Source organism: Bactrocera neohumeralis, unplaced genomic scaffold, assembly GCF_024586455.1.
Source record: "Bactrocera neohumeralis isolate Rockhampton unplaced genomic scaffold, APGP_CSIRO_Bneo_wtdbg2-racon-allhic-juicebox.fasta_v2 cluster09, whole genome shotgun sequence".
In the NCBI taxonomy this organism is placed as follows: domain Eukaryota; kingdom Metazoa; phylum Arthropoda; class Insecta; order Diptera; family Tephritidae; genus Bactrocera; species Bactrocera neohumeralis.
Genome location: NW_026089622.1, coordinates 34,387,570 through 34,402,415, shown reverse-complemented (window position 1 = coordinate 34,402,415; position 14,846 = coordinate 34,387,570). Strand labels below are relative to the sequence as shown.

Here is a 14,846-nt window from a genome sequence, read left to right as displayed (position 1 = left end):
CGATGTCTGAATTTGGTATCCCCGCAAAACTAATACGGCTGTGTAAACTGACGTTGAACAACACGAAAAGCTCCGTCAGGATCGGGAAGGACCTCTCCGAGCCGTTCGATACCAAACGAGGTTTCAGACAAGGCGACTCCCTATCGTGCGACTTCTTCAACCTGCTCCTGGAGAAAATAGTTCGAGCTGCAGAACTAAACAGAGAAGGTACCATCTTCTATAAGAGTGTACAGCTGTTGGCGTATGCCGACGATATTGATATCATCGGCCTCAACACCCGCGCCGTTAGTTCTGCTTTCTCTAGGCTGGACAAGGAAGCACAGAAAATGGGTCTGGTAGTGAACGAGGGCAAAACGAAATATCTCCTGTCATCAAACAAACAGTCGTCGCACTCGCGACTTGGCTCTCACGTCATTGTTGACAGTCATAACTTTGAAGTTTTAGATAATTTCGTCTATTTAGGAACCAGCATTAACACCACTAATAATGTCAGCCTGGAAATCCAACGCAGGATTGCTCTTGCCAACAGGTGCTACTTCGGACTGAGTAGGCAATTGAAAAGTAAAGTCCTCTCTCGACGAACAAAAGCTAAACTCTATAAGTCGCTCATAATTCCCGTCCTGCTATATGGTGCAGAGGCTTGGGCAATGACAGCAACCGATGAGTCGACGTTACGAGTTTTCGAGAGAAAAATTCTGCGAAAGATTTATGGTCCTTTGCGCATTGGCCACGGCGAATATCGCATCCGATGGAACGATGAGCTGTACGAGATATATGACGACATTGACATAGTTCAGCGAATTAAAAGACAGCGGCTACGCTGGCTAGGTCATGTTGTCCGGATGGATGAAAACACTCCAGTTCTGAAAGTATTTGACGCAGTACCCGCCGGAGGAAGCAGAGGAAGAGGAAGACCTCCACTCCGTTGGAAGGACCAAGTGGAGAAGGACCTGGCTTCGCTTGGAATATCCAATTGGCGCCACGCAGCGAAAAGAAGAAACGACTGGTGCGCTGTTGTTAACTCGGCTATAATCGCGTAAGCGGTGTCTACGCCAATTAAGAAGAAGAAGAAGATTTGAATCCTTTTTTATGATTTTATGGTATATTAAAACAACTGAATTTTTGATTTTTCAATACTTAATAGGGCAAATTAAGCCTGTAAGTTCTCAATTAATACATGTTTTTAATCATTTGTAATTGAAACTTAATTATACTATGCATTAGATTTGCAAACGTTTCATGAAATATATTTAAATTTCGCATTTTCTTTGATTTTCATTGTTTTACATTTTTAATTAGCGATCTTGAACGGCGGCAACAAATCCCTCCGTCTACATATTTTTTGGTTAGATTTCAATCTGGCCATCGCTCGTTTAGCTGTCAAAGTTCAGGAGGCTTTGACGTTTAGCAATTGCTCTCTCACTTCCAATGAGAGAGGAGTTGGACATCTCTTTATCTCTGGCACGGGTCTGCCTGCATACGCGCGTTTCGAATGACTAAACTCTATTAGTTTTCGTATATAAAAGAGACCGATCGGATAGCCTAGTTGGACAGAATAAATACATTGTGTGTGCAATTCAGTGTACACTGACTACTTACAGACGACAGAGGGATGGAACCTTTCAAAATTTCTATAATAAGGAGAGAAGAAGCTAAAAGATCGGAGAGATAGCTGTTTGCTGTAATATCGCACTGAGTTATATGTAAAAGTCGTCGTGTTTTAAATATATTACATTTAATGGAAATAATGGACGCAATTTTTTTTTTATTTCGGAACTCAATTCTCAGATGAATTCAGATGCATTGCTTTTAAATTATTTGTTTGTTTAAATTTTATCATCTTTGTAATGTCCCAATCAGTGTGATAATCTGATAAACCATTGAATGTATGACCTGACCTAATGTGTATAGCTATACACAATATCGTAAAATCATCTGCAAATAAGGTGATAGAAATTCACCGTAACGGTTGCTATCTGAGCGTTTATGACATTAGGTCAGGTCATACATTCAATGGTTTATCAGATTATCACACTGATTGGGACATTACAAAGGTGATAAAATTTAAACAAACAAATAATTTAAAAGCAATGCATCTGAATTCATCTGAGAATTGAGTTCCGAAATAAAATAAAAATTGCGTCCATTATTTCCATTAAATGGAATATATTTAAAACACGACGACTTTTACATATAACTCAGTGCGATATTACAATGTTTTCTTTTAATAAATAATGAACGATGTAAATTTATTATATACTCGTATAGATGATATGTATAAAAAATTCTATTAAGCCTTACTTAAAAAGCCGAATATCTCGAGAAGTATTAATGATAGCGATTTTGACCTCGGACCCTTTTAGTAGCAAATAAAATTTCCTACAAATTTTTCGTGCACATTTTTTCTATAGCTCTTGTCATTTACGAGATATATACAAAAAATGCGAAATTCGTGGAAAAATCGAATTTAGAGCCCCGTACTACGTCGCCGGTGTGTGTTACGACTTTGTTGCACCGGGCACTTGTAGAGTGAACGATTCTGAGAAATATGCGTCTAAAGTCAAAGCGATGCCATAAAACACCTCTGAGCTGTTGGAATTTAAAAATAAAAAATCTCGATTGTAGTGCATTTTCAATGGAAAATTTTTACATGCCTTGGTCCACTTCTTAATGATAATATTAAGTGCTAAATTTTTCAGGGAATTTTTTTACGGTATTTCCAAGGAAATTTCGTAACGGGATTAAAAAAATTAATAGTCCAAGAAAAAAACACCATAATGTACATACATACACATATAGAAGTGAATGGTTCGGTGTAGTAAGTAAACGCAACATACTCTTAGTAAAAGAAATAAAAAGCATGTGGAACATTGCCGAAGCTTATGAAAAATTTAACTGAAGGGAAAATTGTAGAACTTTTACAGGAGAACGAGGTTTAATTTCAAAAAAAAACAAAAAAAACTGTGTCGCATACACAAGACACCAATGATGGTCTTCATAGAAGGACATATTACAGTGGTTGCGCCCATAGGCCAAAATTCAAAATAATCCTTCTAAAAATATTTAGTCAAAATGTATACAAATTGTCTCAAAATTGTCCATTCTTTATGGCAAACCGGCTCTGTATGGAAATCAAATGGATCATTCTAAATATAGAATGTAAAGCGAGAACACGTGTTCATTTTTGCAGCGCAGCGCAGTAATGTTTCCATTTCGTCACAACAAAATTGTATTTCAAAGTGGTCAAACGTTCGCTAGAGAGGTTCGATTTCGATTATTTAAAATGAATTTTAAAGTTGCAGTTGCTTTAGTAAATTCTTCTTGTAAAATTAATTTGATTGATTTATATTTGTTGTGCATTTTCGATTGATTATACTTTTTTTGTGTATTAAGTGAACGAAATTTTGAATGTTTAAATATACTTTTATATATGTTAAAGGGTGGATCGGTGCCTTTTTGAGTGTTATCAGTGTATTCGTCAATGTTTTAAGATAATAAAAATGTTAAGTGTAACTACCGATTTTTGTTGATTTGTGTATATTCAAGGTAAAATTTTCGACGCAATCTGCTTCTATTCCTTTGTTTTTATGACGTTTCTTTTGTGTTTGTCGACAATTTTCTTCTTGTAACTGCATATTTTCACGCATGTACATCTTTGATCTTTGGTACACAGAAAGGGGTATGAATGCATTAAAAACAAAGGCTACACAGTTGAGATGAATAAACTTGAGAACTGTATTAGCTACATTTGCAAAAAAATTATTGCTTATTAAGCTAAATACAATCGTATTAAGGGGTTAGGGGTAGTCAGAGGCACGAAAAAATTACAATTTTCAGTATTTTTTTTGCTATTAAATCGTGTTATTTTACAAAAGTAGTAATATGGCATTATTACAGAATGTGTTGACTTGAAGTCACGAAAATTTCAAAAAAAAAATAATAATAATTTCCAAAGTTTTAGTTGTTTGTGTTGACCCAGTTCCCAGGTACTTGCGGTGACAACCATAAGTCCTTGGAGATTCATCTAAAATCAATCGGACAAAAAAATTAGTTTTATAAATAGATAAACTCGGGTGTGATCGAAGGATTTTTTTTTCAAAAATTAACAAAATGGCGGCCTCAGGAAATTTTCTAAATTTTTGGGAAAAAATCAAGAGTTAATTGGTCTTAAAAAATCGAAATTAAAAAAAAAATCCTTTGATCAGGCCCGAGTTTATTATGTATTCTAAAAGCCAGTTCAAAAAACATAGTTTTGAGAAAACTGCGTTTCACACTAGCGCTTTGAAATGCCCGAACTCTCTTTGTTATTTGCCGAATAACTCAAAAACTAATTATCGGATCAACGTGAAATTTTCAGAGAATATTTTTAAGATATTGCACTTAACGAAAATGCAAAAAAAAATTATTTTTTGAAAATTCTAACTACCCCTTAAGAGTTCAATTGTTCAATATCAATCCAATTGGCTTAGTACTATTGAAACAATTGTTATTGAGCCTCTTCAACGAAAGATTTCAGAAAAGTGCTGAACGAAGACGACTCAAAATAGCCTTCTAGAAAAACATTAGTCTGCAGCTTCTGTTATTTGCTCATCCGATTTTCCACCGATCCTGAAGTCATCCGAAACAGATATTAAAAACTTCTTGTTCTGGAATGACGAAATACTTCTTCTTCTTTACTGCTAACAACAGCGCTCCAGTCGTTTCTTCTTTTCGCAAGTTGGCGCCAATTGGAGATTTCATGCGAGGCCAGGTCTCTCTCCACCTGGTCCCTCCAACGGAGTGGAGGTCTTCCTCTTCCTTTGCTTTCTCCGGCGGGTACTGCGTCGATTACTTTCAGAGCTCATCGATCCATCGAGTGCAAAATTCGCTGTAGCCAACGAGCAAAGGAACGTAAATTTTTCGCAGAACTTTTCTTCGACTCTTTAGATGTTTTCATCGTCCATGCCTCTGCATCACATAGCAGGACGGGAATAATAAGCGACATTTAGTTTTGTTTTTGTTCGTCGAGAAAGGACTTCTAAATTGCCTACTTAGCACCTGTTGGCAAGCGATATCCTGCGTTGGATTTGCAGGCTGACGTTGTTGTTGGTGTTGATACTGGTTCCAAGATAGACGAAATTATCTACAACTTCGAAATTATATCTGTCAACAGTGACGTGGGTGCCTACTAGCGAATTCGAAGACTATTTGTTTGACCACAGGAGATATTTCGTCTTGCCCGCGTTCACCACAAGACCCATTTGCTTCGCTGCTTTATTCATTCTGAAGAAAGCAGGACTACCGGCGCGGTTGTTAAGGCCAATGATGTCAATATCATCAGCATACGTTATCTGTTGTGCACTTTTATATACCTTCTCGGTTTAGTTCTGCAGCTTGAATTTTTTTCTCCAGCAGCAGATTGAAGAAGGCGCAAGATAGGGAGTCGCTTTGTCTGAAACCTCGTTTGGTATCGAAAGGCTCGGAGAAATCCTTCCCGACCGTGACGGAGCTTTTGGTGTTACTCAACATCAGTTTACACAGCCGTATTCGTTTTTCGGGCATACCAAATTCAGATATCGCGTCATAAAGGCAGCTCCTTTACGTGCTGTCAAAGGCTGCTTTGAAATCGAGAAAGAGGTGATGAGTATCGATTCTCTTTTCACGGGACTTTTCCAAAGTTTGGAGCATGGTGAATATCTGATCAGTTGTTGATTTTCCAGGTCTAAAGCCACATTGATGAGGTCCAATCAGTTTATTGACGGCGGGCTTTAATCTTTCACACTATACGCTCGATTGAAACTTTTACGCGATATTGAGACTTATCCCACGGTAGTTGGCGCAGATTGTGGGGTCTCCCTTTTTGTGGATTGGACAGAGCACACTTAAATTCCAATCGTTGGGTATGCTTTCATCCAACCATATTTTACAAAGAAGCTGATGCATGCTCTTTATCAGTTCTTCGCCGCTGTGTTTGAATATCTCGGCCGGCAATCCATCGGCTCCCGCTGCTTTGTTGTTCTTCAGACGGGTAATTTCTTTTCGAACTTCTTCATGGTTAGGCAATGGAACCTCTGCTCCATCGTCATCGATTGGGTAATTGCCTTCTCCTGGCGTTTTGCATTCAGTGCCATTTAGCAGGCTGGAAAAGTATTCCATAATTTTAGTATGCTTTGGGCATCGGTTACTACGCTTTTCGTAGAATTTTCGAGCATCACCCCAGTCAGCCAGCTTGTCAAGCTCTTCATCTTCTCGGTATCTATCTATCTATCCCATCTCGCACGTGTTGTGGGCTATAGTAACGTAACTCCTCATCCAACGAGCTGTTTGTTTGCATTTTCCGAAAACCAATGATTTCGGTTGCAGCAGTAGATAAGGAGCTTGAAATGCCGTCCCACAGTTCCCTTATACCGAGTCGTTGACGAGTGCTCTCAGAGAGCAGGACTGCAAGCCGAGTAGTATAAAATGGTTCGGCTGTCTGTTGTGATTGCAGCTTCTCGACGTCGAACCTTCCTTGTGTTTGTTGGTGTGCGTTTTCTGCTGCACAGAGGCGGGTGCGAATCTTGGCTGCAACAAGATAGTGGTCCGAGTCGATGTTAGGACCTCGGAGCGGACGCACATCTAAAACACTGGAGATGTGTCTTCCGTCTATCACAATATGACCGATATGGTTGATGGCTTTTCGATCCATAGACAGCCAGATAGGTTGATGTTTTTTCTTATTCTGCGATCTAGTACAACCCACAGGATACTTGGGCAAAGACCGGAAGTCGTGAGCTGCTTGAGCCATATGTAAAAGAATCGTTTCTGGCCACACCCAAGTGAATGACGATCAGAGAACTTTCCTTAATTGCGTGAACTTCTACACATGACTCCATCCAACGAAACACTAATACTTGCTTATTCGTGAATTATAAATAGTGAAGCTTCATGCAATATATTGCCAAACTAAGAGAAAATTTTCAAATTTAATAGGGGTATTCTCTTGCTCTTGCAAAACCCTTGCACGGTGCAAGAATTGCATATATTTCCTCTTGGTGCACCGGCACAACAACAAATACACGCAGAAAATTATTTGCAATGGCTATAAAATATGTCAGACGTAAACCTATGTATATTTGCATGCAATGCCACGTAAAAATATAATTGCAACCCTGTTTTAGCTGTCATTTTACATAAAGACATATTACATCGTTAAATTGTTTCGAAAGGTAAGTTTTAAATAGATTTTATTATTTCTATTTAAAATATAAAGATTTGTTACAGTTTTTTTTGTTAAAAATGTATGCAGAAGTTGCGCCAATTCACAATAGCCATGCTTAATAGTCATTCACAACAAATTGACCGAATTAGCCATTCATATATCACTAGATTCTGGAATGGGTGCTCTCGTGCCCTTGTACGAGTATATTTCGGTATAGTATTTCTGCAATCTGCAATCTTGCAAGAGCAAGCGAATACCCCTAATATTTCAAGGTGTCGAAATGACATAACAAAAGGTTTTAAATAGTCGTGATGACACGGAAAACGCATTAACATTAATTGGAAAATGGGGTTTTAAAGACAGTACACAGTGAATACAAGCAAAAGTTTTCAAACTATAATGACGATGATAGATGTCTATTTCTAAACATCGTACGTCCTACTTCAGCTTATAGCTGAAAGTAGCTCCAAAATAATATGGGAAAATCCTAGACTGAAATTGTACTTTAAAAATAAAATAGGGAACTTAATGCCAAACAAATTTCAAATTATGAATGATTTAGAAAAATGTCTTATAAAAAAGTTGAGAAAATTTTTTGGTAACCCAAGTTTGGCATCTGAGATTACAGACATTGTTGAAGAAGTGATAACCCGCTGCGCAATGATATTGCAAGCCTTAGCATCAGGATATTCCGTTAATGTTAAAAATTTTGAAAGCTATGCGTTGGATACTGCTTATCAGTTAATAAAAAATATCTTCCAGTATAAATATCAACAGTACATAAAATTTTAATTCACGGTGTGAAGGTAATAGAACATGCGTTGCTGTCGATTGAAGAGCTTTCAAAGGAAGCTGCGGAGTCCACCAATAAAGAAATGAAGAAGTGCCGGATTCAACATATTCGGAAGATGTCTCGCATATTGACAAATGAGGATTTAAGAGTGTAAGAGAGAGGAGTTACGCTTTCACAAATTTATAAAGAAGTTAATTTAAATATAGTACCAATCTTGGATGCCAATAAAGAAATTTAAGCACTGCAACTCACCTTTCACCTCAGTGTATGAACGCCCCGACGGAAGAGAATGATGGCTTCTACGAGTGTTTGGAACGTTCCCGCCACGTTGTCAAAATCGTGCATGACGATTTTAATGCCAGGGTGGACAAAGAAAATATCTTTGGCACAACGGTAAATTTAGCCTCTGAAATATGGTCATTAATAGCACTAGATTCCAGCACAGAAAAATTCATCGAGCTACCTGGCTGTGCCCGGATCGAAAAACCACCAACCAAATCGATAATGTTGTGATAGACGGAAGATATCCCATTTTTTTATACACTATCTTATCGCAGCCAGGCCACGACATGCAACCGCCTCTGTGCAGCAAAAATTACCCGTCAACAAACACAATGACCTTCGACATCGAGAAGCTGCAGTCACCACAGACATCCAAACGATTTTTTCGACTTGCACTCTTGTTCTATGATAGTATTCATCAGCAACTCGTTAAAAGAGAATTGTGGGACGGCATTTCAAACTCCTTACGTACAGCTGCAAAGGAAACTATAGATACCGAGAGTTGACGAGGGAAGCGAGACGCATTTGCAGACAAAACAGAGAGAGGCCAAAATGCGTGAGTATGAAGAGCTTGATAAGCTGGCCGACATTTTTGTTATGTACGAAAATTGTGCGAAGAGAAGTGGCGACTAACAGAAGGTTTCAAAACCAGAGTATACACTTGTAGAACCTCCAGAGGTGATGTAGCGACTGATGCCCAGAGCATACTGAAATTATCGACTGAACACTTCTCCCGCCTGCTGAATGGCAGTGAAAGCATAACACCACTAGATGGTGAATCCGATTCCCCAACCGATGACAATCGAGCAGACATTCCATTGCCCGATCATGAAGAAGCAATTACCCACCTGAGAAACAACAAATAACATATAGAATATGGTCGGACGAAAGCATGCCCGATGATTGGAACTTAAGTGTGCTTTGCCTAATCCACAAAAAGGGAGATCCCACAATCTGCGTCAACTACCGTGAGATAAGCCTCCTAAACATCGGATATAAGGTTCATTCAAGCGTACTGTGTGGAAGATTTAAAACTACTGTCATCAAACTGATTGAACAAAATATAACAGCACAAATACATATTAACAAGCGCTCAGTGCGACTTCTGTGTTTTTTTTTTATATCGTAGAACTGGCGATCTAGAGAGGAAGAAAACTTCAGAAAGAAAAAGAAGCACTAGCTTAAGAGAAGACGTGCTAGTTTAAGATCAAGTCAACAAAACCGATTTAAAAACACAACCGTGATAAAAGAGTAGCAGAAATAATGATATTTTAACTCGACCAGTTCAAACACTGCTTAACGAGACGCGAATGGTAAGAGCAAAACCTGTAAAAAAGCCACTCGTGACCAGAAAAATGAAAGAAAAGCGGTTAAGTAATATTTACTGATGATTCGAAGTTTTTTAATGGACCTGATGGTTATCAAACAGTTCATTACAGACGTGGTGAACGTTTCGCAAAAATTGCATTCTTCCTACTGTGAAACATTCCCCCTATATAATGGTATGGGGATGCGTTTTCAAGTAGAAATCTGAATCAATTTTAATATAGGAGTATATCAGTGATCGCTGAGAAATATAAAAATATTATAACGGAAACGGTGGTATCCAGCTTAGTGCCCTTCAGAGATCTGCAATTATTCCCTTTTTTAAGTTATTGGTTGAATAACACAAAAGAGTTTTTGTGAATATAAATCAAAATTCAACATACACAAATATCCACAAAAACACATTTTACACATACCATGTTGTAAAACTAACCCAATTAATGCAGTTGAAAAAAAGGACTCAAAATCAACATTCAAAGGTACATATCGTTTTCATCGAACTTGCAAATTTCTTTTATTCGGTTTATTGCGGGAATTACATAGCACAACGAAGGATTCGAACATGCCTGTAGTTTTTTGAAAATTATTTCAAAATCCTTGCAAATTTTAATTAAATTTTGAATTAATGATATATTTAAACAAGAAAGACTGTACATTTCTGCAGTAGTTGTCAGAATTTCATTGATTCTCAACCAATTATCTGCAATCGATTTGAACATATAAAAATATGAATTCCATCGGGTTGGGCAATAGGTTTTCAACGATGTTTGCAGCATATGTTGCATACCCGATTTCTTAAAATATTTCTTTAAGCTCATCTGTAGATTCAACACTGGATTCTAATACGTTTGGGAAAAGATGACTTGAACAGTTAAGCCTCTGGTTATTTTCTAATGCCTTTTTCACATTGCTTCCTCTGTCTGTGACAAAAAAATGCTGTCTAAACTATTAACGCCGAACTCTACAAATATATCCTGCAGCTTTCTCTTAATATTAAGACCTGTAGTTTGCGAATAATCCATGGACTTCATTCCAAGGACAATATCGTATAATTTGAAGTCCTTCGCAAAATGCAGTGTAGCACATAAAACATCGCGTTTAACATATTTGTCTTTCCATAAATCAATTGTAGCAGAAGCGTGGCCGGATTGTACATATTCTGTTATTTCAACAGAAATTTCTTCTTTTTTTTCTTTCGCCTTTTTTCCTATGTTGCGCGAAATGGTTGTTGGATCCGGAAGTAAATCATCAACATCAACATTTTTTCCATACTTTCTACCTATAGCCACAAAATATTGTACTAATTTTTTAAATCCGGAGCCCTCCACGGAAGAAAAGGGACCACTGTCTTCAACCCCCCAATCAGCACAAGCTTCTAAAGCTATTTTTTTCTGTCTGGGCAGTTCAGTTATGTCTATTGAGATTGGAAGTATGCATGCCATGGCATTTATACACTTTTTTACAATTAAGACAACATATCATGTTAAGTAATGTACTTCCGTCATCTTTAACTATTTCTGCAAACATATCCCAAATAGCACTTCTGTCTTTCCGTTTTTTGCTGAGCTTATAAATACCCAAAGCAATTTTTCCCACTAAGTCTTCGGTAGACTCCATTGTGTAAGACCAACTTGAAATAAATTATGATATATAAATATCAGTATATTTTACTTTACAAAAAACCATTAATACTAAAACACTTACAAAAACAGAAAATAACGAAATTATTCAAATTATTTTCATTCTTTCCTCCAAAAAAGTGAGTAAAGTCAAATTCTTTGTCTACTATTGAGAGTCATAATTGCTGTCACTCATATGTGTAGAAATACTTTGAGGTTTTTTTTCTTTTGGTGGGAATCGGAATCGGGAAGTCTTGGTCATTTTTTATATTACTATATTATTTTTTATATTATTATATTTTTTTTATATTAAATTATTTTTTATATTATTAAATTATTTTTTATATTATTATATATTTATATTATTTTATATTACCAATTTTTATGGCTCATGACTTAAGTGCACTAATTTTATTGGTACCAATTGCAGATCTCTGGTGCCCTTAACCGAAAATGGTCCTAGCCTTTAGGATAATTCTGCACCTTGTTATCACGCCTGCTCTGTAAGTTAGACAATGAAGATTTTACAGTCCCGTCATTTTTTAAGGAAGATATGTTAATTGGATTGGCCATTTAGCGTCCGGATCTCAATCCAATAGCGAGCGTAAAGAAACAATGGTTGAATTGAGGCAAACAATAGAAGAAGTGCGATATTTAAGCGTTTTATTCGAATCCATCCCAAATAGAGGTAAAAGTGTCATAAACGCCAAAGGTAACACCATAAATTAATAATTTAAAATGAAATATTATATAAATATTATATAAATATATTACCACACAAAAGTTTAATGTCGTCACTATAGGTTTGAAAACGTCCATTATTTTTAAGGGACTGAACAACACTATATTTTTTGATGATTTTGCATACGTATATATTCGTGAAATCTTGTACTTAATATTTTTATACAAAAATTATTTGTTTAAATAAAATTTTCACAGCTCTGCTTTTGTACAAAATACAAACTAAGAAACTTAAAAAAACTAAACAATTTAATAACATATTTTCACTGAATAGTATTTTTTCATAAAGATAATACTATTAACTGAAAACATAAAATACATTACGGAATGAAAGTTCTCATTTTGTACAAGAGGCACAAAGTTCTATTTTATGCTCCCCACAAAGACTTTTTTTACATTTTGCACAAAATGATTTCGTCATCCGTCTCTTAGCAGGCGGACAAATTGCGCAAATCTTTCTTTTTTGATACATTTTTTTTGGCGGTTAGTATCTGTGGCATTTTCATCAAAAGAAATACAACTTTCAATATTTGATCGCAACGACGTAGACAATGCTGGTACTTCAAGCCTGTTTATCAAATTACTTTGAATAAGGGCAGAATGCAATTTTTTCATAAAAGCAGAATGACTGAGAGGTTTTTTATTTGTTTGAAAGACGTTGTGTAAATAAATAATGTAGCTGTTAATAAAAGCCATGTTCAATATACCAAAAAATTGACACATTGGCCATCGGTTGGTTTTGCGTGAACAGCTCATGACACTATAAATTTGGTCAAAGGTATCAACGCCTCCTTTCGTTTTGTTGTAAAATTCGATCATGTAGGGTTTAATTGATTTGGGGTTTACTGCTCCTTTCTCCTTACAGGATGATAATAAATATATTACCTTACTCGGCTTCGGCTTATATGATAGAAGCGTCAGTTCATTATCATAGCAAAACATTGGCGTAATACACTTACGACCTTTTACATTTTTCATTCACTCGGAATTTCTCGCTTATTAGAACGTAGAGTTCCAACCATTGTCAGCTTATATGGTTCGCAAGAAATGCGATTTAGCAAGAGGAATCGAACTAAACCAGTTGTCCATTGTAACTTTTCTATTTGAACCAGGTACAGTTTTAGTCAACTCTTTTACGTAGTACTCACCAAGTGGAAAGCTAGTTTTGTTTGATCCTTTTCCCAAATACGGCATAGCATCAACCATGTACTTTGTACCGCTTCACATATCATGACCATTTTGACTCCATATTTTGCTGGCTTGTTTGGAATGTACATCCGAAAGCTACATTTTCCCCTGAACGCCAGTAGTTGATCGTCAATCGTAAGGTATTCTCCAGGCGTATAATTTTCCCGGCATTTTTGAATGAACATCTCCCAAATTTTTCTAATGGCAAATTTGTCTTCAACTATTTGAAGGCGTGCATATTTATCGTCGAATCGAAGACACGACATAAGAAATTTGAACCTTGCTTTTGTCATTATCGAAATATATGTTATTCCACCATAAGATCTGTCAAACAATTCATCTGCAGACAGGTGCTGATCTTTCTTGACTGCTGTTAGTACCAAGAGTCCAATTAAAGCTGAAATTTCATTTGAAGAAGTTACTTTTCTTTGAGCTTCATCTGTAGTTGCAAGTAAGATGGACTGCCGATTAGCAATTTCAATGTTTGTCCATTGAACAATTTCTTCCACGATCTCTGGTGTAATGAACATTTGGAAGAATTTCAGTGGGTCTGTTATATTTTTGCAGTGGCGTGTTGGTCCTCGAGCTTTATGTACTACATTTAGACCATAACGATAAGATTTTCCCTTTTTTGTTGACTACTTATGTTTATTTTTGCCCCCTAAAATAGATTTATTAAAATTAATTATATTTGACTTGGCTCTCAATAAATGTAAAAGTATGTTATCTTCATCTAGGTCAGTTGATTCTTCTGAAGAACTTGCATCCCCTAAGCTTTCGTTTTCTTCGATTTCTGCATCAGATTCTAGTTCGCTGTTGTCTAACTCATCGTCAGTTCTTTCTTCTGAAGAACTTACATGGCCTAACTCATCGTCCAATCCATTCTCGTCGTCGCTCATTGCAAGAAATTTTTCAATTCAACAAACCAAACAGATAAATAAACAAGAAAAATAACTTCGGAACGAAAAAGTCACACAAAGTTCATCGTTCGTCTTTTCGACTACGCCTGTTTAAAAAATAGATACTTACACCGATCGTACAAAGCCAACCAACTGCAAGCATGAACAGCTCAACAGCGACTAACGCTGTAAAAAAAAAGAGGCACTGTACAAACAATGGAACAGTGCGATAACAGTAAAATAAACACTCGCGTCGTCGAAACGACGAGGCATGACTTTCCAGGGTTAAAACGCCTTTTTCTGTTTCGCTGGGTGCATATATTTTTTCATGTAGAAGAGAGGAAGGTCTCTGGGTTTCAGGTATAATCGATGATGGGAGTAACGACCCACGGTTGGAAGTGTGACCTGATAACTTCAAGAGCCGAGGTATTCACATTTAAAACACACGTGGCGCCAGGGGCCGTTATTAGAACAGATTGTTGCAAAGCATACGATTGCTTATCCAGTGACGGCTATGAGCATAGTCGAGTAAACCATAGCGATCCAGACAACACCTTTGTGGCAGAAGATAGTAAACATACGCAACATATCTTTTTTATTTAAGTATAAATGAAATACTACTACATTTTTTTAATAAGGGATTGTGTTACCATAGTATTTTCGCAAATTGGACTTGATGAGACATTGTCTTGCTGGCAATCCATTCATAACCATGTCATCAATTCATAACCAGTCACCAGCAAAATCAAAGATTCCGTTTTCCAACAAATCAATGTATTTGCTGCCCATACCATGAGCGCGTAAATGTAATTTATTTT

The 14,846-nt window shown here is 36.7% G+C and overlaps 1 protein-coding gene and 1 long non-coding RNA gene across 3 annotated transcripts in view; one reads left to right on the top strand and one right to left on the bottom strand.

Moving 5' to 3' along the window:
• Positions 1–11,911, top strand: part of LOC126764311 (uncharacterized) — a 41,662-nt gene extending 29,751 nt beyond the window's left edge. The window contains exon 3 of the long non-coding RNA XR_007667921.1: positions 11,631–11,911. This is a non-coding gene — a long non-coding RNA (uncharacterized LOC126764311). The remainder of the gene's footprint in view (positions 1–11,630) is intronic.
• LOC126764042 (rabankyrin-5) overlaps positions 1–14,846 on the bottom strand; it is a 194,083-nt gene that overhangs the window by 97,862 nt on the left and 81,375 nt on the right. The window lies entirely within an intron of this gene.